This window comes from Rhincodon typus, chromosome 31 (assembly GCF_021869965.1).
Source record: "Rhincodon typus isolate 14 chromosome 31, sRhiTyp1.1, whole genome shotgun sequence".
NCBI classification, from domain to species: domain Eukaryota; kingdom Metazoa; phylum Chordata; class Chondrichthyes; order Orectolobiformes; family Rhincodontidae; genus Rhincodon; species Rhincodon typus.
Window position 1 is genome coordinate 23,747,422 of NC_063362.1, and position 27,458 is coordinate 23,774,879.

Sequence of the window (27,458 nt, forward strand, 5' to 3'; positions counted from 1 at the left end):
ACCCTAAGGAATGTCCAATTCCAATGTGTTTGTTTGTCCTCCCTACTCCACAAAGACTGTACAATTGTTTTAGTACCTTTTGTATGTACATATGAGATAATATATTGAAGTTTTTCTTAAATTAAGATCATTCCCTCAATATATCTTTCATCTATCCAATCCAACACACGTTTTAACCACTAGGAAAAAAAGACTCAACCTATTAATTCTATTGGATGTGATCTCTGATTACTAACCATATTATCCTTTGACTTACCATCATAAACACAACATTTTCACTTAATCTGCTTCATAGCCATTGCTGAACTATTTTTGAAGCCTTGATACCCTTCAGATTCTATATATTTCCTTATCCTCAGATTAAGGTGAGAGGGGACCTGAGGAGCAACTTTGTCACAGAGGATGGTGCATACGTGGAATGAACTGCTAGAGGAAGTGGTAGAAGCAGGCACAGTTACTACATTTAAAAGACATTTGGACACGTACATGAGCACGAAAGGTTTATGTGCCAAGTGCAGGCAAATGGGACTAGTCTAGTTTAGTTTTTCAAACCTGGTCAACATTGATGAGTTGGATCAAAGGGTCTGTTTCTATGCTGTATGACTCTATAAGCGTAGCATATCAAAATCAAGTAAAGGAGCTTGGACTAAAGTGCATATGGTGAATCATTGGCATTTTGGTGAGACTGTCAATTGTTACAATGCTATGCCCCAACAACCAAACGGATAAAAGCTTTCCTCTCATCTCCCTATCCACTATCGACCTTCACTCAATAATTAAAGTGAAATCTGACTTATTTCTGCCTAAAACTGGGGAAACCTGCATAATTGATCCTTCACGTTCCTCCCAATTTAGTCCCACATCAACTTATCTACATTAGGAAATTTTCCACCTGCTACCTTAATCACCTAATTAGCTTTTAACTTCCCAGTGTGTCTTCAGTTCAAAGTTGCCAACATCAGTAACTTCTCGCAATTCTTCGGTTTCTTTCTTCCATTTTACAAACCATCTGTTTTATCCCCTACTACCTCTCAAAGAACCTTAATCCATATCTTCAGTCAAGACAGAGATTAGAGACAAAAAAAAACTGCAGATGCTGGAATCCAAGGTAGACAAACAGGAGGCTGGAAGAACACAGCAGGCCAGGCAGCATCTAAAGGAAAGGAGCAGTCAACATTTTGGGGACTACCCTTCTTCAAGACCCTTCTTCAGATAGAATAGTTAATCTCTAATGCGAGTCACGCTTCTCCATCCGACATAAATTTCAGCTGATGCAGAACTCATTATTCCATACCTTCTCATAACATGCTCAAATGGAACATTATCCTTCTACATTCCTAATGTATTGCTCCCCCTAGGAAAAGAGAGAACGATGCTCCTTTGTTTCAAATTTCCCAATTGTTTCACTGTCATAATTGAATACTATTTTTCAGCCACCTATCTTTACAAAACTTCTCTACTTGACATTGGATTACGACACTTATTCCCTAAACATGATAAGGTCACAGAGCATCAAAAAGGGCCTTCAGCCCATCAAATCAGCACTAATCCCACTTTCCAGCAATTGGCATGTAACCCTTGAATAATATTTTATCATACAGCAATCCTGAGTTCCTGCACCCCTGCAGTCTAAACCTTCTCATACCTTAATGTTTGACGATGCCTCCTATCTCATCTCCCAGCCCATTCAAAGTTTTTTTCCTTAGCACAATCTGCCTCACAAAGCAGTCATTTTCTTTTGTTTGAAGGCTTCTGTTGAAATGCCTTTTCCAATAACTTTCAAGATGATGATCAAACAGTGGAATTTGAATTCAATAAAAATTTGGAATTAAGATTTTAATGATGATCATTGAAACCATTGTTGATTGCTCGAATAACCCGGCTGATTCACTGATGTCATTTGGGGAAAGAAACTGCCATCCTTACCTGGTCTGGCGTACATTTGACTTCAGACCCACAGCAATGTGGTTAACTCTCACCTGTCCTTTTGGGCAATTAAGGATGGACAATAAATGGCGGCCTTATCAGTGCCATTCATACCTTATGGATGAATAAAATAAATTGCGGGTAGGAATAAGAAAGAAAATGTGTCACGGGATCATGCTAAAACAAAGTGGAGGGCAGCACTGTTCAACTATGTTTCCTAATTTATATACTGCACTAAAATGAAAATACACTTTAGAATGCACATTAAATAGGGGGATATCTATGCAACAGATGATAAATAATATAAATGCAATTTCATGAATTAATCACTTCAGACTTTAAATCGGTTGTGTTTCTAGAGGAATAGCTATTGAATATGAAGGTTGGGCATTTTTAAGATCAAAAATCACTTTATTGCCCTATCATGGGCTTTATTCGAACCAGTCCTCCAGCCCTATGGGCTAGGCAGCAAGAAATTATTTTACCAAACTACTTCAATAAAAAGTCACCAATATAACAGAAGGAAACTCATCATTATTACTATAATTGAAGGTTCGTCATTTAATAAAGAAATAATTAATTTTCTTCATGTATTAGGAAAGGTTGCAGTTAAGAGACATTTTACATGCGGATTGGTCAGACATCACTTTCTCAAATGAAATGTCATACATCAGTGCTAAGCTGGTTTTCATTTTGCTCCTTTAACAGTAATCCATGGTCAATGTTTCCTTGAAATATTTATTAATTAGTACCAAATGTACTCCTTTACTAGACATTTTTCTTTCCAGTCTATGTGAAAATTAAGACAGCATAATTTTCTACTCCAGCTCACTCTGTGCTTTAAAAAGGCATTTCTCCAAACAGTCCTCTTTCACATGGTACTGAAAAATTCTATACTTACTTTAATGCAGGTGTGTTTAAATTACAAACTGTAAGCTACATATAGTCCACAGGGCTTGACAATCTAACTGAAGTTCAGATAATTCCATTTGTATTCATACTTAATCACTCATTTCTCTCATTTGAATTTCATAGAACTGAAGATTTTCAGGTTACTCTTAGCAGTCGTGCCTTATCGTTAGATAAGCCCTCAAACTAAACAAGATCAGTTAGTATCAGCTGATTGAAATGTGTATAACAATTAATGGACATGGTCAATCTCTGGATTCAAGTCCCACTTTACTTCTTGAGATAAAAAAAACAAAGCCTGGGTACGGTCAAATAAACTTTACATTAGCTGGGATCAGTGGCAGCATTCTGAAATTTGAGTCAAAAGGTTGGGTTCAAGTCCCACTCCATGAGGTGAACAAATAACCTAGACTAAAGTAGAACAGAGGGACTAAGTGAGGCATCATTCAGGCCCCATCAGCTTTTTCCAAGTAAAAAACGTAAAAATTCCCTCGGTACTGCTGGAAGAGCTATTTATCGCAGTCCCTAGCCTGAATGTGTTCCTAAATTAACAACAAAAACAGAGAGACATAAATTGCTGGAAAAGCTCAGCCAAGCTTTTCCAGCAATTTATGTTTCTGTTTCTGATTTCTGATTTCCAGTATCTGCAGTTCTTTCAGTTTATGTTTAACAAAAAGCATTTGAACAGAGCAGACAGGGAGAAACTGTTCACATACGCGAAGGGTTGAAGAACAAGGGGAGCATAGATTTAAAGTAACTGATTTTAAAAAAAGGCAAGGGCCACATGACATAATACTTTCTCATGCCAAATAGCTTCCTCCTGCGCTGTAACAATTCTGTTATTCTGAGGTTAACTGGTCATTGATCTCATTGGTGTCGGTTCTTGCTATGTTCTTTGGATGCCATATTTCATTACATAACAAGAGTAACTATACTGACTCCTACACACTGCTAACAACACAAAGTCAGCCTTAAAACGACTTCATTTAGCAGGGAATTCTTGGCAATGCCCATAAAGAATCCAGTAAGGTTACTTTAAGAGTTGCCAACAGCTGAGCAAGATCCACACATTCAGAGTCAGTGACACTAAAAGCTGCTACACACAACATGAAAACAGCTTTAGTTTATAACATTTGTCCTTCCAAGCCAGGGTCGTGCTGAAGGAGAGGACAAGATAACAGTAGTTCAAAGTACTAGTGTGGTAATGAAAAAAACAACTTGAAGTTGTGAATCAAGAGGATGAGAATGAAGAGTAACCTCTCAGCATTAAAGTATATTAACAGGAGAATTTTTAAATAATACATGGATTTAAATACATTAAACACACCAAAAAACACTGACATGATGCAAGATAGCAATCGTTTATAACACTTTTCTGTTACATCTGAAGATAAAGATTAAGGGACTTTAAATATTGTGTATAAGACACTGGCCCTTTGACACAAGTCTATTATTTTCTGGAAAAATAAGAGCTGCCAAACATGCTTTCAACTGCTTTCATTGCACAATTTATACACAACTCCTTATGTTTCACAACTTTTAAAAGGAATTGTTTTCCTTGTGACTTACAAAAACAGTGATATTACAAGGAAGGTATGTTGATAGCATAATGCAAGAACAAGTGATGAAGGTGCAAGTGTGACTAGATCAGCTTTTCGACAGAACAATTAATTTAACAACCCTCAATCCCATTATTACTTTTTGCATTTTGCCTGCTACTGACTTGATCATTGTGCTATTCCTCTCCAGAAAGGGTTAAGGTTCCATGGGTACCAGTTATGTTACAATAACCCATTCAGCTTACTATTCTTAATATATTAAAGTGAGGTTGATGAGAAGATACTCAAAAATAAAAGGCATGATAGCGAAGATTAAATCAAGATTGAGTCTGTCCTAGCCAAACATCTGATGTCCCCAGCATCCTTAGTTGATTTTTCCCCTCCCTCAGCCAGGGGCAAGGTGATCATTTTAACTGCTCTACAAGTTAATGTTCTTCTGGCACAGAACATCTATTTTTACAAAATGTAACTATTAAATACTTCCAACCTGAGCCATTTAGATGTGCAATTAAAACACAAAACATGCAAAAATACACCAGTTAATTCCAGAAAGTCATATATCCAATTAAGTGACAATGCCAAATCTATAAAATGCACAATAAAAAAATGCAAGATAAGCTTGTCATTTCCTATCAAATCAGCAAGATAGGAATTTCTCACCCAGTATTTTATTTTAAACTTGTTTTGCAAAACAGTTCAAAGCTATTTTAGAAAACCAATTCAAACATTCCTCAAATTACCCACAATCTCACAACAAATTCAGATTTTGAAATAGAATTTTAGACCTACATACTATAACTTCAAACCATTTTTTAATAAAGGGGGTAGAAGTCAGAAAATTATTGAATAAATGGATACTAGACAACCTATGAGCCGTTCAGCTGTTTTACATTTGCAGATGTTTATTGATATTACACACTGTAGGATACACAGCAGAGAAACTGGCCATTCAACCCAACCAGTCTGTGCCAATGATTACGTTGCATTTTAAATGTATAAAGCCACCACTGTAACCCACTATTCACTTTGCCCCCCCCCCCCCTTTAAATACATCTATATTACTTGCTTCAACTATTACTGATTTTTACAAGTGATTTTGTCTGAATTCCCTATTGGATTTCTCAGTGGCTATCTTACAGCAATGGCTCCACGGTGACTATTGAGTTGCTTAAAGACCCCAGACTTCAAGGTGGCAGCAAATTTAGGAAACCCCTTCATATGTCAAGGAGTAGAATTAGTCTTATTAACCATAAGCACAAACAAAGCCTACTACCATTCTCTTCCTGAGATCTGATTTCTATCACTAATTGCAAAAAGCTTTAAGACCTGAATTGCACAAAACAAGTTGTTTGCAATTACTTTTGTTGTAATAGCAACATTTATCATACCAAACTATTTTTTATTCACAATACTAAATAAATATATTTTATTAGCATTTACCAAGGCATCAGCTTCCAGATTAGTAGCCAAATTATCCAAATACTTTTTTTTCCCCTCACAAAAGCTTGGAGTAGATTTCAAAACAAATTATACTTACAAGCACTTGAACTACATTTAACTTCAACAAACCATAATTCACATGAATATGAAAAATAAATACTATATAGGTAACACAATGACGAAAAAAGTGTAATTCTTGTTTCTGTAACACTCTCCTCTGAATTATTCATTTGTTCAGACAATACAGAATTTGCTTTTTCTCACTCAACCTGAATAAAATGCCTCCTAATTTTTGGCAAATTCGCAACATAATTAGAAACGACCGAACAAAATTGGAAATCTGAAGAGGCCAATATAAAAATAATCGATTTAAATCCCAACCCCGCCCCCTAAACATAATATTTTTCCCGTCGAAACGGAATATTTTTTTTTATGGCCGCTCTCCTCGCGATTAAAAGTCGATGAAACAAATCGAATTTATTCGTTTCGTTGTGAAAACGGGGAGAGTCAACGTTTCCAACTTTTAAAATCGGACCAAGTTTTATGTGGGTAAACGGGGAGGCGGGGGGAGCTGTTGTGTCAATAAAACATTTGACAAATAATGTGAAATATTGAAGGATATAAATCTGTGGGCAGTTATTGTTTGAAGTGGAGGACAAAAGGGGATGTGTGAGTTTAGAAGAAAAGGAAAATAAAAGTACATCTTGAAGGAATATTGTCCAATGATGCTGTGTTACCTGTTGGGAGGCGGCCACGGCTCCGGCTGCTGGACACTCCGCTCCGGATCGGCACCGGATCGTTTGGCGCGCGGGGTTAAAGTTGACTGTTTTGTTTCGGGGGCGGGGGTAGTAGAAGCCCAGAGCCGGATCGACCAGGAACCAGGAGTAAGATCAAGAACGAGAGTCAGAGCAAAACTGGATTTTAATCCGCCGTGGAGAGCCGCTGTCAATCCGAATGTGTGGAGAAGGAAGATCTCTCACAAACACTTCACTCCCCCAAGTGACAGATAACCGAGACTGAAAGGACCGGGGGAATTAACGGCGAGCGATGGCCCAGGACGGTGCGGCAGGCTGGAAGCTGAGGTAAAGTGAGAGAGGCCGGGAGGGGGGTGCGGGTTGTGGTGTGCTCGGCCGCTTCCTGGGCTTTGGGCGAAGCGGCCCCGGCTTCCCGCAAGATGGCGCCGGGACCGGCGGCGGCGGCTTGGCGGACTCTCCCTCTCCCTCTCTCACACACACACACACACCCCTCCACCCTCCACCCTCCGCCCCCCGCCACACTCCCAGGCAGGCCTGGACCGGCCCGGCCCTCGGGTCACCGGGCCACTCACCTCCATCGGCAGTCACTCCATCGCAGCCCACCGCCACAAACTCCAATCCACAATCACCCACCAGCTCAGGGCGCCGACACTCAACGGACAAACTTTTTAACATTCTGCCAGGAGAACCGTATGTTGTTTGTTTTCTTTCTTTCTTTCTTTCTCTTTTATCTGGTGTTAACCCCTTTTCTGCCCTGCTGGAGTTGACCACGCTAGGAGTCCGATCTCTCCACTCCTTGACCCACCACTTTACGGGTGAACGCTGACAGGATATTCCACCAGCGTAGCCATCGTACTCAATGGACTCCCTTTCCAGCGCTGGTCACTTCAAACAGCACTGATGCCCAATGTAATATCTCTCTAGCTGAGATCAACCAACTCTGCAGGACCAGGTAATGTGTCTAAGAGTCCAACCTCAGCTCCTTCCCCAGCTAATTGGGGTCAGGTCACTGACATTGTTGGGCAAGAACTTCTGTATCTTCATGCCCACTATCAACAAGTCATTCAAAGATGCATTTCATCATGATTTATCTTGTTATGTATTACAAATAAAATGATGTACTAAGCACAACTCTTCATGCCTTTATTTTGTTGTTAATGTTCTTCACTTTCACCTTATATGATTCAAAGATTTACTTGTACAAGGGATAAATCTTGCTGCTGTGTAAGCTAAAATAAAAAAATCTCCTACGTGGTCCCAGTCATTTCAATGATCCTCAAGAGTGAAAAAAAAGTGTTTACCTGCAGGTTGTTAAAGCTATTATTACTTCCTGGGTAACTGCTGTAGTAGCATCTCTGTTCAAAACACTTCAGCATCTATCTTGTTACACATTCAAGTAACAGTGATACTTGCACCTGATTTCCTCAGAGATATTCATATTCAGAAAAGAACAACTGAACAGATTATGTTGGTTACATTTCAATCAAAGGATAACAATCATGGGAATGAGAGTTACCTGTTGAACTACAGTCAATCAATGCTGAGTGACTAGCTATCAGTAAAATAAGTAGGAACAAGAGAATTAGAACCAATGAAGCTGCTCAAATGTTGACAGTCATTTATACCACTTTTCCTCCTCAGTAACTGATGGCATAGAATTGAAAATGAGGTTCCTAACATAATTGCATTTAAAAATGCATAATTCACAAAATCCTAAAATTACCTAAATGATTGCCTTTTCTGCATTTGAAATACTACTGATAGATTTTCTTACCTCCTGAAATAAGAAGTTTATACCTAGGAATTAAGTTAATGGCTTTCAAAAGTAACACGTTGTGAGTTAAATAAAAAAAACAAAAATTGTAGTAGATAAGTATGTTACTCTGTGTGTTACTTTGCAATTAAGGGACAAAATTTTCTGAGTATAGTTGAAGCTACCTCTTCGTAGGAAGCTAGCAATACCTAATTTTGGAATGAGAGATATATGTAACATTTAAAGATGTGCAGCAAGATGGGCCATTCATGAAGTCTACCATGGCTTGTGTATATACTATATTAATAGCAGAAAACCATCAAAGTGATTCTTAGAGGAAGGGTAACTGGACCTGAAACGTTAACTCTGATTTTTCTTCACAGATGCTGCCAGACCTGCTGAGCTTTACCAGCAACTTCTATTTTTGTTCCGGATTTACAGCATCCACAGTTCTTTCGGTTTTTCTTAAAAATCTTTTAACATTTAACTGAAATTCTTTATTTTTGGTTAAAAGTGACAAACGAAGCGTGAACTCATACTTTCTGAAGTACCCATGACAGACAGGAAAACAATGGATTGAGTATCCTTATAATTTTTCTCACTTCCAGCTTAACTGAAAATGGGTGTTTTACTGGATACTCATCCATGGTAAAACCCATTTAGACATAAAACATTTCAGAAAAATGGTAGCAGAACATGAGATGCTGCTAAGAAATTTACTTCCAACAGATTTATGTAGCTGCAGTGTATGAGGAAAATGCTTTTTATACTCAGTTTATTTTAAGTTTTATCTGCAAGCAATATATTTCACTCAACTATTCACTTAAATTTGATGTGGAGGTGCCAGTGTTGGACTGGGGTGACAAGATCGGAAATCACACGACACCAGGTCATAGTCCAACAGGTTTATTTGAAAACACAAGCTTTCAGAGCCTCAGGACTGTTGGACTATAACCTAGTGTCATGTGATTTCTGTGCTTAAATTTGAAGATAGGTAATGTAAGACCAAGAGTCATTTTAGAGAGTTCCTTAAGGCTGCAGCTCCATTCTGTTTTTTGATCTGGACCTTAATGCCATTTACCCTCTCCTTAATATCTACTTACCTAACAAATATCTATCAATCTCCGCGAGATTGTGAATGATTCACTTTACGACTCCCCAAATCTTTCTACAGTTGGCATAGCACAGATAGCTGTGATGGAATACTGTCATCTTGCCTAATTTGATGCAATTCCAACAACGTTCACAAACCTCAATACCATCTAGAATAAAGCAAATGCTTGTCTGGCACCCCATTCAACAGTTAAGCTGTTGCTGGACTGTGTATCATCTACAGGAACTAGTAAAGGCTTCTTCAACAGAACTTTACAAACCCATGATTTCCATCACCTAGGAGGACAAGTGCAATAGGAACCTAGGAATGCCACCATCAGAAATATGTCATAATTCCCTTACCATCATTGGTCAATATTCACAGACCCAATTCTCTCACCATCAGGAACATTGGCTTTCTTCTATCCAATGTTGTTGACCACAGATTTCCAACATTGAATCCCATCTACCACTTAATTTAATAATGTTCTTGTGTAACTCATGCTACTATCTAATAACTTATTTTGACTCCTAACTTAATAAAGTTATATTTGGGGAACAAAACTTTTCACATCATTGCAATTTGAGAACATTACCTTTAACCTTACTTTATTTTTCCTAGCACTCAAACCAATCAAAAACCTACATTGTAAGGTTACTTCTATTGCTGTGCGCTTTGATTTTTGATAATCTATTGTGCAGAACAATATCCAATGACTGGACAGCTGTACCTATATACCATAGTAATTACCCTTCACTTTTTTGAATATACCAGAGTTGTTTCGCAGACCTTTACAAAAAAAATTAAGAAGCAACCATATTGCTATGTTCAGGTATCATATATAGTTAACAGACCAGGTAAGGACAACAGATTTCCTTCCCTAAACCAAGAGGGTTTTAAAAATCAATGTGTTAGATTCATGGTCACCATTAATAACGCTAGCTTTTTAATTCCAGATTTCTGCTAGTTGGAATCATACCAAGCAAAAGGAAAATGGTTGTAGCTGTTGGAGGCTAATCATCTTAATCCTAGGAAGTCTCTGTAGGAGTTCCTCAGGGTAGCGTGCTAGGCTCAACTATCTTCAGCTGCTTTATCAATGACTTTCCTTACATCATAAGGTTAGAGGGGGGGATGTTCACTGATGACTGTATCATTCAGTAACATTCATGACTCCTGAGATACTAAGGCAATCCATACCCATATGCAGCAAGATCTGGACAATATTGTGTGCAGTGTTGTGGGATACTGTCCACTTGCCTGGATGAGTGCAGCTTCCTGACGTCCCCTCCAAATCATATATCATGTTGGCTTGGAACTGTATCACCAATCCTTAGTTATCATTGAGTCAAAATCCTGGAATTCCGTTCCTAAAAGCTCTGCGGGTGTATCTACCCTCCAAGTTCAAAAAGGCAGCTTACCATCACCCTCTTCAGTGCGATCAGGGATAAACTGGCCAGCAGTAGCCATATTCCATAAATGAATAAATTAATTAAAAGAATGGCCACCGCCGTCTCCCTCACCACAAGGTTAGAACCTGCACACACTTATCACTCTCCTATTACTGCTTAATACTTAGATCACCTTGCACTGCATTAAAGAGGGAACTGGGTCAGTGAAAGTCATGGAATTAGTTTGGCTGATGCGGCTGTCATGATTGATTAGTTAGTAGTGCATGCAAGAACAGAGATGTGGTGTGAAGTGTGCAGCATTGCAAAGTATGTGCGGATGAAGTAGATCTTATGAATGTTAGATCTGAGTCCTGATTGATACAGTTTGTCAGTAGGTGTGTGATAGGTTTATGGTTGAATTGACTAATTGCTGAGGCCAGTGATGTGGTTGTTGAATATAATGTTTGAAGGTGCATTCACTGACTTGTGTGAAGCCATTGAGCTTTTGTGCTGCTGCTTTCAAGTCGTTGGGCCTAGAGTCCTAGCTTTGACACCCACAACTACTTCTTTCCATTATCTTTTGACCACGTGTCTGGAGGGGATCCTAGTTCCCTGCTAGATGAAAAACACGACCCTGAGTTTCCTTATTTCCCTTACTTGTCCCAATCAGATGTTGTTTGGACTCCTTCCAGAGAATTACGTTGAAACTGAGTATTATTTCTGTACTAGACTATCACCTAGACTCTCAATTGATAACATTCCTACCTCTGGGCTAGAAACAATAGATTCAAGTCCCACCCTGGAGATTTGAGCACAAAATATAGCCTGGCAATACTGGCATTGTCATTGGTGCCATCGTCCATGTGAAATGTTAAGGCAAGGTCTTGTCTGCCCTCTCATGTAGACGTAAAAAATCCCAGATGAATTGATTCCTTAATCAATATCATAAAAATTTTGTTTGGTCATACAAGTACACAAATTAGGAATAGAAATGGGCCATTTGGCTCTTCAAAACTGCCCTGCCGATCAGAGAGATCGTGAGTGAAGTATTGGTATTCTGACTGCCAAATTCCCATCCATGCCCAGTACCTTTGATTTCCTTGCCTAACTCCTCCCGTACAAATATTCAATGACCCAGTGAAATATTCCATAGACACTTCAATCAATTTATTACTCATAAAACACGTTTACCCAAGTGCTCTTACTGTTTGAGACAGACAAAGGACTGCACTTCAAACTTAGTTTTATTAAAACACTCGCAACTTAAAGAAACAACTCTTACACTAATTAAGTTAACTTTTCCCAAACTAGGCCGACTGCCTGAAAACCACATATACTACCCGTTCTGGTGAACTTGATCGGGCTGCTGGATCCAATTCACTGAGCTCCGTCAACCGGCCACTCAGTGTCTTCTTAGTATGAAGGTGGGTTTTTTAAAATTTCAAAAATATACTTTATTCAAAATATCTTTATATATATACATAGTCACTGAAGCAGTTCTTGTTCTGTACAGTGGCATATGAAGGAACAAATAAACATTCAAGTTTGACTATCCAACAAAGAAACCCAAGGCATTTCTTACTTTTGCAGGATTATATTTACATATATTTGAGGCAGTGGGAGGGTCTGATTATGGAACAGAGCCCCATTACACTTTGGCAGAAAGACTTCAGACAGTGGTCTTTCCCCACTGCCTCTCGGTGGCAGCTACCCCAAGCTTTAGTGTGTCCCTCAGCACGTAATCCTGGACCTTGGAATGTGCCAATCTGCAGCATTAGGTCAGGGTCAACTCTTTATTCTGGAAAATCAGAAAGCTTCAGGCAGACCAGAGTGTCTTTCACTGAGTTAATGGTCCTCCAGGCGTAGTCAATGTTTGTCTCGTTGTTGGTCCCAGGGATCAGCCTGTAGGCCATAGAGTCCAGCGTCACAGAGCTGCTCGGGACGAACCTTGACACAAATCATTGCATCTCTCTCCAGACTTTCTTTGCAAAGGTACGTTCCAGAAGGAAATGTGTGACAGTCTGTTTCCCTTGCAGCTACTTTGAGGGTGGCACAAACAAACCGGGTGTACAAGAAGGATCTCATCAGATAGTGCCTTTCTCACCATCAGCCAAGTGATGTCTTGGTGCTTGTTGAACAGTTCTGGTGATGAGACATTCTGCCAAATGACTTTGACAGTCTGATCAGGGAACCACGTTACAGGACCCACTCTCTCCTTTTCCCACAGGGTCTCAAGGATGCTACGTACTGACCACTTCTTGATTGACTTGTGTTTAAAGGTATTTTTCTGTGCAAATTTCTTCACGAAGGAAAGGTGACTACTTGGAGTATTCCATGGTACCAAGGCCAGTCCATCCTTCGCAACAAGTGACAGATAGAACCTCAGTATGTACTGACATTGGGTGTTTGCATACCAAGGGTCTACGCACAGCTTGAAGCAGCCGCGTACAAAGGTGGCCATCAGGATGAAGGTGGCGTTGGGTTCGTTCTTCCCCAACTTATTTAGAGTTTTGTGCATGGTGTCCCTGTGGACATGGTCCATCTTAGACCTCCAGATGAATTGGAAGATGGCTCGGGTGACTGCAATGGCGCAGGTTTGGGGAATGGGCTAGACCTGCACCACAGATAACAACAGAGACAGTACCTCACACTTAATGACCAGGCTACCCACAATGGAGAGGGAGCAGTGCTCCCAAAAGATCAGTTTGTGCCTCACCTTCGCCCATGATTTTGCACACGCCCTGGTCTCTCTGAACCATATTCCCAGCACCTTCAGGTAATCTGTCCTGACTGTGAAGGGGACAAAGGATTGATTAGACCAGTTGGCAAAGAACATGGCCTCGCCCTTGCCTCGTTACCTTGTCTCCCAAGGCCAGCTCAAACTGGTCACAGATGTTCATGAGTCTGCGTACTAGCAGTGGATACAAGCAGAAAACAGCAACATCATCCATGTACGGAGAGGCTTTGACCTGAATTCTGCTGGAATAGTCACCTGTCTAAGGCTTGCATCCTTCCCAATAGACTCAGCAAAAAGCTCTATACAACACAGAAACAAGGCAAAAGAGAGTGTGCAGCCCTGCCTGACTCCATATTTGTTCAGGAAGCTTTCTGATTCCCACCCATTGATTGAGACTGCACTAACAATGTTGATGTAGAACAGTTGGATCCAATTGTAAACTCCCTCCCCAGAGCCCATTTTGGAGAGCACATGTAGGTGTGCAACATCCTGTCAAAGGCCTTCTCCTAGTCCACCCCACATTCCTGCATGTAGACGATTGTATCCACAAGGAGTGCATGGCTCTCAGCGATTGTCCTGACTGGTACAGCACAGGTTTGATTGGGGTGAATCACTGATCCTAGAGCAGACCTGATCTGGTTGGCGATGACGTTTGACAGGATTTTGTAGTCTGCATTCAGCAGTAAAATTGATCATCAAATTCTAATTTCCTCCCTCTCCCCTTCTGCTTGTGGATTAGGGTAATGATATCTCTCTTCATGGTTTTGCACATGCTACCTACCAGAAGCATACTGTCGTACATCCTCAAAAATTCCTGGTCAATCAAGTCCCACAGAGCTAAATACAACTCGGCTGGTAAGCCACGCTTTTGGATGTTTTATCCTTTTCTAAGAAGTCCAGGGCCTTGGTTAGCTCATCCAGAGATAATGGCTGATCCAGCCTGTCCTGCGTGCTGTCATCTGAGTCCTCCACGGGATAGGACAGGAGCAACTGGGAGGCCGTGGTGTCCGTGAGCTTCATGTCATACAGTCTGGCATAATAGGGTTTGCTGATCCTCAGTATGTCAGACTGAGACGACGTTACCAAGCCATCATCTTCATTCAGGCTGCTGAGCACAGAGCTCTGCTTGTGCGCCTTCTGGAAGAAGAAACGTGAGCAAGTCTCATCCAACTCCACGGTACAGACCCTGGACCAGAAGATTATCTTGGAGGCTTTCGAGGAAAAGAACAAGGCTTCATTACCTGGAGATCCTCTGTCACATCGACCCCCCCATCGTCTGCAGCAGAAATGGGGTCCGCATGTTTTTCTGGAGTTTGGACCATTTTCCCTGTCTCTCTCTCGCCTTCTGAACACCTTAGAGGATAAATAATCTCACGATGTTCCCCTTGACTGTTTCCCACCAGTCCGATGGAGACTTGAAGAGAGGCTTCACGGTTCTCCGACCTCTGTAATCCCTTTTGAGCTCCTCAATGATTTCTGGGGTCAATAGTTTCATGTACAGCTTCCACATATCCTTGCCGGGCCACTGGTCTTCCTGTAGGTGACGGTCAGCCAGCAGGAGGCAGTGGTCAGAGAACACCAGCTTGATGTTGGCAGATCTGACTGAGAATGTACATAATGCAAACAGGAAATCTATCCTTGAGTAGATAAAGCTGTCTGGCCACACCCAGGTGTATCTACACTGCACTCTCTGCGGGAATGCTGAAGACATTATGCAGCTTAGCAACTGTAACCGTTTCCACTGGGAATCTGATTGTGGCATCTGGTGTGCTGTCAGCCCCTCCAGATCGTCCATCCACATCAATGATGCAGTTGAAATCTCTGGCCAGAATAACCAGCCTGGATGTCACCAGCAGCAGTATGAGCTGCTGCAGGATGGCCAGCTGCTCACTCTTTATCACCAGTGCGTACACATTAATTAGTCTCAGGGGAACATTTCTGTACATAATGTTTGCTATAAGGACATGCCCGCCCACCACCTCATTAACTTTGGAGATGGTGAAGTTGCCTCCTTGCACCAGAATACGTAGGATCGAGAAAGGTAATTGTTTCCCTCCTTCCCCACCCAGACAAATCAAAGGCCTGTGGGCCCACAAGCTCGACCATTTCCTGTCGCTGCTGAGGTGTGGTATCCCGCACTCCTGAATAAACAGGAGGTCCGCTTTGACGTTAGCGAATTCTGAGAGTTCTTAGAATTGCCCGTAGATCCAATGTCTGTTCATGCGTGGTCTTGTCACTGGGGGACTCCCTGCATGCCCAGTACATAGGTGGGTCTCGCACGGAGTCTTCGCTGGCCAAGTTTTTGCTGAGGGAATGGCTGACAGGTGTCACTTTGTATCCTCCAATTCCAAGCCCTTCTGGAAGGTTATCGGACTTCAGCCAATAAGGTCACAGCACCCAATGCGGTTAGATTAGGTCATCCTAGGAGTAACTTTCCACTTTTCAAGATATGATTGTTCCACGATGCCAAGCGATCTGGCTGAAACTGGGGCATACACAAACATAATGTCACTCTGTATTGTTAAGGTCAGCCACCTCTGTTCGATATGTAATATAGGTCTGGGCTGATCCTTGTTAGCTTTTAATATCTGGTAACCTTAGCCTTGTTGCATTCCATCAGGACTTTCTTACAGAAACTGTTTAGCCAATTGTATGTTGGGCTTAGTTGTTGAGGCCATTGGCTGCTTGACCACGGTTCCTCCTTTTGATCCCATGAGCCTCAGCAAATTGGATCACACAACCCAAGTCAAATTCCTTTCGCAGGCAAGTATCTGAGTCTCAGACAGTCAGCCCAAAATCTCTAACACTTTCACTATACAGATATTCCTAAGGCATTTTAAAATCTTTAACTTTAAACTTTGTACACAGAAAACTTAAACATTCCAAAACTCAAGACAAGATGTGTCCTAATCTTAAACATTTTCTCAAATGCAATACAAAATCAATGATACAACTGGGTTCATGCTACACTTTTCATGACTTCAAATATAAAATAAATATTTACAGATATGTACAAGAGTCTTTAATATCCACGTGGAGATTGGTGGATGAGCATCATCTCCATACATTGTTTCTGTAGTAGTTCTTTCTTCCACCTGATATTATTTCAATTATGGTGCAATCCGGATAGACCCAGAGAATATCATCATCGCACTCTGCTGCTGCGACAATTCAACAGGTTGCCTGGAAATAAAGTAGACAATAACATGAAGGGTTGTCTCTACGAGTCCTGAAAGAGATCAAGGTAGCATTTGTCACTATCTTATTTAATAGCTATATGGATTGCCATCTACACAGTATTTCCACCCATGGAGACATACTGCTATACATTTGACCCATACTCCTTGATTAAATCTTTTCCCCATTGGTTTATTTTAGAATTGCTACCTCCCAATCCCCATATTTATTCTAAAATCACCAATTTTGGTCAGATACCAATTTTCCCTGACTAGTTTTTCAGGAATTAACCCAAAGTTTGGAGTTGAAGCAGGTTGGTACGTGGACACCTTTGAGAAGCGTTTAATGAATGAATACCGATTTTAAGTCCACAGACACCAGAGTGGTGCTGTGGGAATGACAATGAGAATAATGAAAAGACGAAAAGTGGCTGAAATTTACCAGATAAAAGACTAACAGAGACTGCAGGTTCTGAGCTAATTTGAATGAAAACGGACGTGAGATGAAGGGAAGTTGAGGGTGTGTTGACCTAAGTACCAGGGTAGGGTGAATGTCTGAATTAGACTCACTGTGCCTGTACGTGTGCTGGGGGAAGCTCCCTGCCTCAGTGGGGGGCTCTGACCACTGGGGACTTGTTCCTGCACAACATCTCATCTGGAGTGCCAGAGTGAATGCCTCAGCAAAAGCTCTGTCTCTATCATGACGTCTGGGCTATAGCACTGCACTGGATACTTTCTCAGGAGGATTACTATTATCCACCTGTCTCACTTCGGGGCTGTTTCACGCTGAGGCCTTACACTCCTGGCCAAGGTGAGCAGGGCCAGCTGTGAGTTGGGTTTTGAGGTCAATGTCTTTGAAAAGACACTGCTCAGGATCAGGGCCTGGATCAGTTAGTGGGGCTTCCCAGGGATCAGGATTGGGTATCAGTCACTGGGTCTTCCCTGGGATCAGACATGAGGGTTTCCCAGGGATCAGGATTGGGATCATACACTGGGGCTTGCCCAGAATCAGTATCAGGAACAGTAACTGGGGCTTACCCAGGATCAGGAATGGTAACTGGGCTGGCACTGGATCAGCAGGATTGGAATTGGGGTCAGCTTCCTCCAGTCCCTCTAAAAACAGGTGGAGCTGGTGGCTATTGCTGTGGGCTCCATGTGCCTTTCATTTGACACCATCCAGTCTTCCTGGAGTCCAGTAAAATTATATACACTGACGGGCTTGCCTTATCCACAACAGAATGGGGTCCAGAATATTTGGAGGACAGGAATGTGCCTGGTTGGAAAGCCAGGAGCATTACCTTTTGTGCTACCTCATACTCTAATGGGTTTGATTTGCTGTTGAAGTAGGTCTTTCTTTGTTTCCTTTTCGACCCTCATATAATGGCAGCTGTCATCTGCGCAGCCTGTACAAGTCTGGCAGTGTTTTTACTGCCTGCTCAGGCCTGAGGGCTGTGACTTTGGGCTTGGATAGATCTAGTCCTAACAGCTGTTTGATTCCTTTCATGAGGTGTTTAAATTCTGAAGGATCCTTCTCTGCTCCCTCCTGTAAATGTCCAGTGAATCAACGAACATGATTGTTCTGTTTGTGCATCATGATGCACTGATTTCTGTGGGTTTATTCTGGATTGTGTGTAGGAGTCTGCTGTGTCCCACAAGAATTCAAGGGTGTAGTCCTCCACCTTGCCATCCACTAGGGGTCTTCCTACACTCTCCCACCTTGCATACACATCCAGTGAGGAGAGAAGGGGTTCTCTCATGCTTTGGGGTGTGTATTTACCCTGGCTAGGGGGACAAGGAGTTAGATGGTGGGATTTCCTCCACTGAATTTGGCTGTGTGCATACCCCCACCAAATTAACTGCTTGTTGTCTCTCCAGTCCTTCCAGCAGGCATGGACCGGGGTCTTGAATCCTGCACCAGTGGTGGTGCTAACTGCCCGGGTACCCTGCAGTCCCTTGTCAAGTGGCCTGTGTGCCCACAATTGTAGCATTTCCCTTGTAACAGTGCTAACTGCCTGGGTAGCCTGCAGTCCCTTTTGACTTGGCCTGTGTGCCCACAAATGTAGCATTGCACCTACTGTTGTCTGGGGTCCTCTTTGAGCTAACCCCTGCCTCTCCCTGCAGGGGAGTTTATGGGGCTGTGTGACTTCTTCATCTGCCTTTGCATCCCCCCTCATTTCTCTGTACAGGGCTGGGATGTGGGGGTTTTACTGAGTGCATTTTTCCCCTGCCTAACACAGGGTGCCCTAATACATGAACCAAGTTCTCCCAAACCCAGACTATCCTTCTTAGCCCCATTGTTCTGTGCGAGTGTTATCTGTGGGATCAAAATTTATGCAAGCTTTCTTCGTTGCCTCGGTGGCATGCAAGACAAGCATTTGGGTTCAATTTGACTTGTGGTGCCAGCACAGTCCGATCTGGGCTACAGAAGACTCGGGTGAACTATGTCCGCAGGCGCCTCGTAAATGCAGTTGGGTGTTCTCCCTTTTGCTGCCTTCACTAACTCTCAACTGCTTTTCCTCTATTGTAGCCGACTGCTACGAAAATCTCTACTTTCGTGTCCTGGAGCTGCCCTCTCCCTACATTCTGGGGAAAAGGTCAGGCAGAATGAACTACGGGGCTCAGGCACATGAATATTAGTTTTGTATTTCCTTTTTCTTCCTTATCATCCCGCGTAAAACTCTTTGTTAGCGGATATTCTCAAAGAACATATAGGGGTTAGCAAAGGGTTCAAATGTAGGGAACTTTTTTTTGCTATGTTAGCCAATTGTGCTACAGTGAATTGGGTTGAATATGTGGAATGATTTTCATTATTTCGGCCATCCTGGCGGATTGTTGGCAGAGGGTTCAACGGGGCAGGGTGAGATGCTAGGGTGCGGAGGGATCCCCAGTCATTGCCACGCTCGGCGTACCCGCAAACCTGTTCCCACATTCCCCGACATCCCGCCCCCAGTCTACCCCATAAGCATTTTCCCCTTCTGACTCTATTGTTCCAAATGAACGTATCAGTCCTTTCTGTGCTGAAAGCTGACACTTTATTAATCTCGTGTTGGCATTTAGATTGGTCCGCAGCAGAAGCTCTATTTTCTTTGCCTGTTTGGTGCAGGACTTTGAACGCGACCTGTAAATCTGTGTATTTTTCTGATAATTGGCCGCAGCTTTTGGGGCTTTATCACAGTCACTAATTGCATGTTGTACTTCCTGATAAACTTTTTGACAGACACTGGGTCGGTAACTGGCCCATGATTAATAAATTCACTTGGCTCCTCTGACTCTTTCTTTCTCCGATTCCTGCTTCACTTCCTCCAGCTCCGTACTGAGCTTCACCTTCTCCATGCAGCTGGCTATCGCTACAGGTTTAAAGTGTGCTTCCCTTCACCTTCCTGCACCGCCTCCTAACATTTCTGTCCTGCGAGTTCGGATCTGATATTGGTTTAATGCAGTCTCGGCCAACCTGGGCCCCTTTTTATTTAGGTACTTTCTTGGTACTTCTTCCCACACACTGGACACTGTGTCATTTTCTCTTATTGTTCTGTGTTAACTTACTGTTCTGTCTCTTTCTGTCTCTGTCTCTCATGGGTTCCTGACCCTATATTCAGCTTTCTTGCCACTTTATTCTCTCTCTAGGGTTTGTCACAAAGATTAGGGAGTCGACTAAATTCGGAGATAGTAGTAACTGCAGATGCTGGAGAATCTGAGATAACATGGTGTAGAGCTGGATGAACACAGCAGGCCAAGCAGCATCATAGGAGCAGGAAGGCTGACGTCTCGGGCCTAGACCCTTCTTCAGAAATGAGGGCGGGGAAGGGGGTTCTGAAATAAATAGGGAGAGAGGGGGAGGCAGATAGAAGATGGATAGAGGAGAAGATAGGTGGAGAGGAGACAGACAGGTCAAAGAGGCGGGGATGGAGCCAGTAAAGGTGAGTGTAGGTGGGGAGGTAGGGAGGAGATAGGTCAGTCCAGGGAGGATGGACAGGTCAAGGGGGCGGAATGAGGTTAGTAGGTAGGAGGGGAAATTTTGAAGCTTGTTAAAATCTCTGCTCCCCCTACTGCATCCCAAAACCAGCCCAGCTCGCCCCCACCTCCCTAACCTGTCCTTCCTCCCACCTATCCCCTCCTCCCACCTCAAGCCCCACCCCCATCTCCCACCTGCTCCTATGATGCTGCTTGGCCTGCTGTGTTCATCCAGCTCTACACCGTGTTGACTAAATTCAGAGTCTGGCTTTCACTAAATTTCCATTCCAGTCCCTCCAAGTCTAAGGTGTCTCAGAAAAGTGTGTCTCACCCCTCTGAAACTCCAACAGATTGCTCTTAACCTTTCTCATGGCTGGGAGGTGATGGCCTAGAGGTATTATTGCTGGACTGTTCATCCAGAGACCCAGATATGATGCTGCTTGGCCTGCTGTGTTCATCCAGCTCTACACCTTGTTAAGTAACATTCTGGGGACCTGGATTTGAATCCTGCCATGGCAGATGGTGGAATTTGAATTCAATAAATATCTGGGATTAAGAGTCTAATGATGACTGTGAATCAGTTGTTGGGAAAAATTCTATCTGGTTTGCTAATGTCCTTTAGGGAAGGATAGGCCTTTTATAAACACTAACTATACCTTTAATTCAGCTTCCCCTCACTTATACTGTATAGTGCCTTAACTTATGACAGGCTTAAATAGCTGGGGACACAATACATAAATATAGTCATCGCTCTCCAAATAGAATCAGATATTGGCCAAAATTCAAAAGCCATTTCCTGCCAAAGCTCTGTTATCCAAGGACAGTTATAATTATCCCAATAGTACCAGAGTCTGACCGAAGAGACTGAGTTCCACAAAATGGTGGAGTTCACAAGTATATTTTGTTGGGAGTAATTTGGTACTCAGCAGTATTACGGAATTGAATATATTGTGGGGAAATGATGGCTTAGTGGTATTAGTGCTGGACTGTTAATCCAGAAACCCAGGTAATGTTCTAGAGCTCTGGGTTCGAATGCTGCCACAGCAGATGGTAGAATTTGAGTGCAACAGAAAGCTAGAATTAATAATCTAATGATGCCAATTGTTGGGGGGGGAGACCCATCTGGTTCAGTAATGTCCTTTAGGGAAGGAAACTGCCATCCTTACCTGGTCTGGCCTGCATGTGACTCCAGACCCACAGCAATGTGTTTGACTCTTAACTACCCTCTGGGCAATTAAATGCTGCCTAGCCAGCGACACCCTCATCCCATGAATGAATAAAGGAAAAAAATACTCAAGTTTACCAATATCCTTAACTAACCAAGCTTCAAATCATGCAGTTTGTTTGTGTCACTTTTCAAACCACCTGGTTTATGGACAATCACTAGTCAATTGTCTCTGTCCTTGTTCACCCACTTGAATCCTGGCCATCACGTGGAGCAGCTGCCCTCTTAAATCAGGCTCAGGATGGATTCTTGAAAATCCAGAGCAACTTAGGGTTACTTTTTATTGAAGACGACCCAGGGGATGCCAAAATGTTGCCTGTGAAATATTCTATACAGACTCTTGGACCAGTTTATTACTCATAAAACACAGGCACTCTTACTGTGAGGCAGACAAAGGACTGTGCTTCTAACTTAGTTTTATTAAAACACTCACAATTTTAAAAAAAAACTCTTACACAGATTAAGTTAACTTTTCCCAAACTAGGCTGACTGCCTGATAAACACATATACTACCTGCTTCAGTGGACTTGATTGAGCTGCTGGATCCAATTCACTGAACTCCATTGACAGGCACTCAGGGTCTTCTTGGCATGAAGATAGCTTTCACACCAAATCTTCTCCAGCCGAGTCTTTGCTGAGGGAATGGCTAGCAGGTGACCTTTGTTGTCCTCCAATTTCAAGCCCTTCTGGAATGTTCTCTGACTTCAGCCAATGAGTTCACAGGACAGGGGTCACAGTATCCATTGAGGTTAGGCCAGGCCATTCTAAGTGTACCCATCCCCTTTCCAAGATATGTTTAGTCCATGGTGCTGAGGGGTCTGGCTGAAACTGGGGAATACACAAACGTAATGTCTATCTCTGTTGTTAATGTCAACGACCTCTGTTCAATATGCAGTACAAGTCTAGGCTGATCCTTCTGCTGATTTTTCTGAAGAAGTGTCCAGACCCGAAACGTCAGTTTTCCTGCTCCTCTGATGCTGCTTGGCCTGATGTGTTCATCCAGTTCTACACCTTGTTATCTCAGATTCTCCAGCATCGGCAGTTCCTACTATCTCTGGGCTGATCCTTGTTTGCTTTTGACTTATGATAACCTTGGCCTCTGCATTCCATCAGGCCTTGCTTGCAGAAACTGTTTATCCAATTTTATATTGAGCTTAGTTGCTTAGGCAATTGGCCACTCGACCACAACCCTACCTCCACTGCCTGCTGAGGCAGCATTCCAGAGTCGTACAATCCTCTGGGAGAAAATAATCTTCCTTCATCTCTATCCTAAAAGGGTGGCCCTTAATTTTAAAACAGCCCTGAACCCACCCACAAGCAGAAACATCCTTTTCATGTCCATCTTTCAGGATTTTATAAACTTGAATTAAATCACCGCTCACTGTTCTAAACTTTAGTGAAAACAAGCTCAGCCTTTCCAGTTGTACCTCATAAGGCGACCCGTTCATACCAGTTATCAGTCTAGTAAATGTCCTCATCATTATCAGGTTGCTGTTTGTAGATCCTTTGTTGTGTGCAAAATAGCTGCTGTATTTCATTCCTTATATGACACAGACATAGGAGCAGGGATAGACGAGATGGCCCTTCAAATCTGCTGTACCATTTAATTAAATCATGGCTAATCCTGAACCTCAATTCCGCTTTTCTGCCTGATTCCTATATCTTTAACAATTGTTACTGGGTGAAAGCTGGTTCCCCAGAAGGGGTGGAGTTTGGTGTTGTCCCTATATTTATTCAAGGCTGAAATAGATAGATTTTTTACGGGCAAGGAAATTGAGTGTTGTGGACTGCAAACAAGAATATTCAGCTGACAGAGCAGGCTTGAACGGCCAAATGACTTACTCCTGCTCCCCTGTTCCCTTAATGCCCTTAAAAGTCCAAAAATCTATCAATCTCAGGCTTGAATATACTTAAATTCTGAGCATCCACATTACTTTCAGGTTGGGAATTCCAAAGATTTGCACAGCCTCTGTTGTTTGCAATAATCAAGTACAACTGCCAGTAGAGTTAAGTGTTGCTGTTTGAACAGATTTATTTAAAAATCCATTTTGAGTGCTATTTATTTAAAGCTTGCAATTTAGATGGGAAATGAAAACAACTGGAAATCTATGTTTAAATTACCTGCATGAATCACGATCATTAACAAAATCTTACAAATAACAGGGCTCATGAGTATTGACAACTCTGCAAACAAAACATTTCTTAGATTTATTTGACCTTGTAAAATTCAGAATTAAATTGCCCAACATTATATAATTTAGAAGGTTGGTGAAACAATGTTACTTGTCCCAACAGCCTCATATGTACCTGTGTTCACGGTCACCGCTGCAGACATTAAATCAGCCTTCTTGAGAGTGAACCCACGGAAAGCGACCGGCCAGGATGGAATTCCCAGCCATGCACTCAGATACTGTGCAGATCGGCTGGCAGGAGTATTTGCTGACATCTTTAACCTCTCCTTACTACAATCTGAAGTCCCCACATGTTTCATGAAAACCACCATCATCCCGACGCCAAGAAAAATGATGCAGTGTGTCTCAATGGCTACCACCTGGTGGCTCTGACCTCCATAATTATGAAGTTCTACGAAAGGTTAGTTATGGCTCACATCAACTACAGATTGCCTTGATCCTTTGCAATTTACCTACTGTAGCAACAGGTCCATGGCAGATGCCATCTGTCTTATCCTAGACTCATCCCTGGAACATCTAGATAACAAGGATACCTATGTCAGGCTCCAACTTATTGACTACAGCTCCGCTTTCAACACCATAATTCCAAACAAACTCATCTCTAAACTTCAGGACCTAGGTCTCGACTTCCACCCAAGAATTGGTGACAACACCTCCTCTACCGAAAGGCTGCGTACTCAGCCCATACGATACTCCTTATACACTCATGACTGTGCAGTCAAATTCTGCCCCAACTCCATTTGCAAGTTTGCTGACATCACTGTAGGTCAGATCTCAAACAACAGACTTCAGGAAAAATATTGAGTACTTAGCAGCATGGTATAAAGACGACAATTTCCCCATCAACATTAGCAAAACAAAGGAGCTGGTCATTAACTTCAGGAAGTGAAGTCAAGGGCACACCCCTGTCTGCATCACTGGTGCTGAGATGGAGATGATCGAGAGTGTCAAGTTCTTTGGAGTGACGATCACCAACAATCTGTCCTGGTCCACTCACGTCAATGCGATGGTCAAGGAAGTACAACAACCTCTCTCCTTCCTCAGGAGGCTAAGGAAATTCGGCATTTCCACAAAGACTTTTACCAATTATTATAGATGCACCATAGAAGGCATTCTCTGTGGATGCATCACAGCGTGGTAGCAACTGCTATTCCCAAGACTGCAAGGAACACAACCCAGTCAATCACACAAACCAGCTTTCCATCCATTGAGTCCATCTGTGCTTCCTGCTACCTCGGGAAAGCAACCAACATAATCAAAGACCTGTCTCACCCAGTTATACTCTCTTCCACCCTCATCCATCGGGCAGAACATACAAAAGTTTGGATACGTGAACGAACAGATTCAAAAACAGCATCTTCCCTGCTGTTATCAGATTTTTGAACAGACTTCTCAAATGTTAATTCTGATCTCTCTCTCTGCACGTCTGTATGGCTGTAGCACTATACTACACTCTGTTCTGCTATCCTGATGCACTTTAAATGTACAATCTGCCTGTATAGAATGCAAAACAACACTTTTCCGTATATCTTGGTACATGTGACAACAATAAATCAGACTCAAACTCAAAATAAAGATAGAACAAAATATTCCTATATAAATTAAAGTCTATATCATTTTACTTTTATTTTATTCTGATTGAACAATTAGAAATACAACAAACACCCACTTCTATAGTAAACACAGTTCATGAGTGCACTGATTAGGGTGAAATTGAGCTACACCAGCAGTGTGGGTACAGGTTTAGATCCCATGTCTACACTGTTAGCAGATTTTAGTTACAGCTGTACAATTGGTTTCAGTACCATTGGGCTGGGAAAGGTAAAAATCCAGCCATGAGCTCTGCCACTGATCACTGTCGAATAAGCACTGCAGGAAACCATACGGTGGATTTTAAGTGGAATTAGATTATGCTCAATGTGAAGACCGCTTCTGCTTATTGCCCTACTTCACGCCTGATGATATCCACTTGGAAAGGGCATTTGAGAAAATTGGAGGAGATAAGATAATGGGACACTAAAGAGCAATTTCAATCTATCATCGCTAGTGGGAAAAGTGAGAGAATTTTAGAGGGAACAGTGTTCATTTGAAGAACACAGAGACCGTGAGAAAGTATCATTCATACCACATAAATCTAGAATGCTGTGAGAATGTTAATTGATTTTTTTTCTCTAAGAAGGTGTTTTATAAGCTTTTACATGAAAGAAAGAACTTAGACTGATAAACATTCCAGATGAAAGAGCAACATACATGTACAAATGAATGTAGTATATAGTATTCACTGTTCATATTATGGTCCCTTCCCTCTTGGGGAGACTTTACAATTGCTTTGCCAAAATCCTTATTCAGTCTGCAAATGTGTTATTGAACTTCTGGTTGCCTTTCATTTTAACCTACACCATCTCAATGAAGCTTTCCATAAACTTGAGGAACAGCACCTCATCTTTTCGTTAGACAATTTACCTTGTTCAGGGTTCAAAACTGAGTTCAACAATTTCAATTAACACCCCTCTTCAATTTTTTCAGACAGCATCTGTTGATAATGATTCTATTATTGCCAATTACATCTACTGAGTATTTGGAACATTTTCTGTGTTATTTCAGATTTCCAGTATCTTGTTTACATATTCTTCTCTTCACTTTTCCAAATTTAGCTACTTTCCACCAAACAGAGATCTGAGTCAAGGTATGGCCTGTCAGATAGCACAGGGGTATCAATATTGTTGAAGTATTAATAGCAATGGTTAGAGAGGTTGGGGAATCATAGAATCCCTACAGTCTGGAAGCAGGTCATTTGGCCCATCAAGTCCACACTGACCCTCTGAAGAGCATTCCACCCAATTCCTGTAATCCTACATTCCTCCTGACTAAACCACTGAGCCTGCACATCCCTGGATGCTATGGGCAATTTAGCATGGCCAATCCACCGAATCTGGACGTCATTACAGTGTGGAAGTAAACCCACGCACACACAGGGAGAACGTGCAAACTCCACATAGACAGTCGCCCCAAGTATAGAATCAAACCCAGGTTCCTGGCAGTGTGAGCAGCAGTGCTAACCACTGAACTAATGTGCCGCTCCAATAAGGGAAGGCAATAAAGCTGTTTTTTATATTGTGCAAAGATTCGTGGTAACTCTGTACAAATGGTAGTAGGTAAAAGCTAATTTGGCAAGTTGGTCAGACCCATTTTTCTTCGGTGGCCTATGGTTTTACTGTGACATTTGGCAACACAAACACAAGTGAAAAGGACACAGGGTGAAGTGCACATCTCTAACATACTGTGTTTGGTCAATATTTTTACAGTTTTGCAGCACGTCCTTGAAACTTTCTTCTGCCTGGTTAATATTCTATA

At 42.0% G+C, this 27,458-nt stretch overlaps 1 protein-coding gene and 1 long non-coding RNA gene across 7 annotated transcripts in view; one reads left to right on the forward strand and one right to left on the reverse strand.

Moving 5' to 3' along the window:
- prdm2a (PR domain containing 2, with ZNF domain a) overlaps positions 1-7,462 on the reverse strand; it is a 144,859-nt gene extending 137,397 nt beyond the window's left edge. For 2 of the 6 annotated variants that reach the window (XM_048615032.1, XM_048615026.1), the window contains exon 1: positions 6,572-6,679. The gene's annotated coding sequence lies outside the window, so the exon portion shown is untranslated. Of the gene's footprint in view, positions 1-6,571; positions 6,721-7,161 lie in introns of those variants that run through there. The other 4 variants (XM_048615029.1, XM_048615034.1, XM_048615033.1 and 1 more) reach the window with 4 other exon arrangements.
- Positions 6,628-25,725, forward strand: LOC125486644. Its single transcript, XR_007265277.1, has 3 exons — positions 6,628-6,916; positions 12,135-12,247; positions 24,208-25,725. It is a non-coding gene; the product is annotated as an uncharacterized LOC125486644 (long non-coding RNA).
- Positions 25,726-27,458: the final 1,733 nt, after the last annotated feature.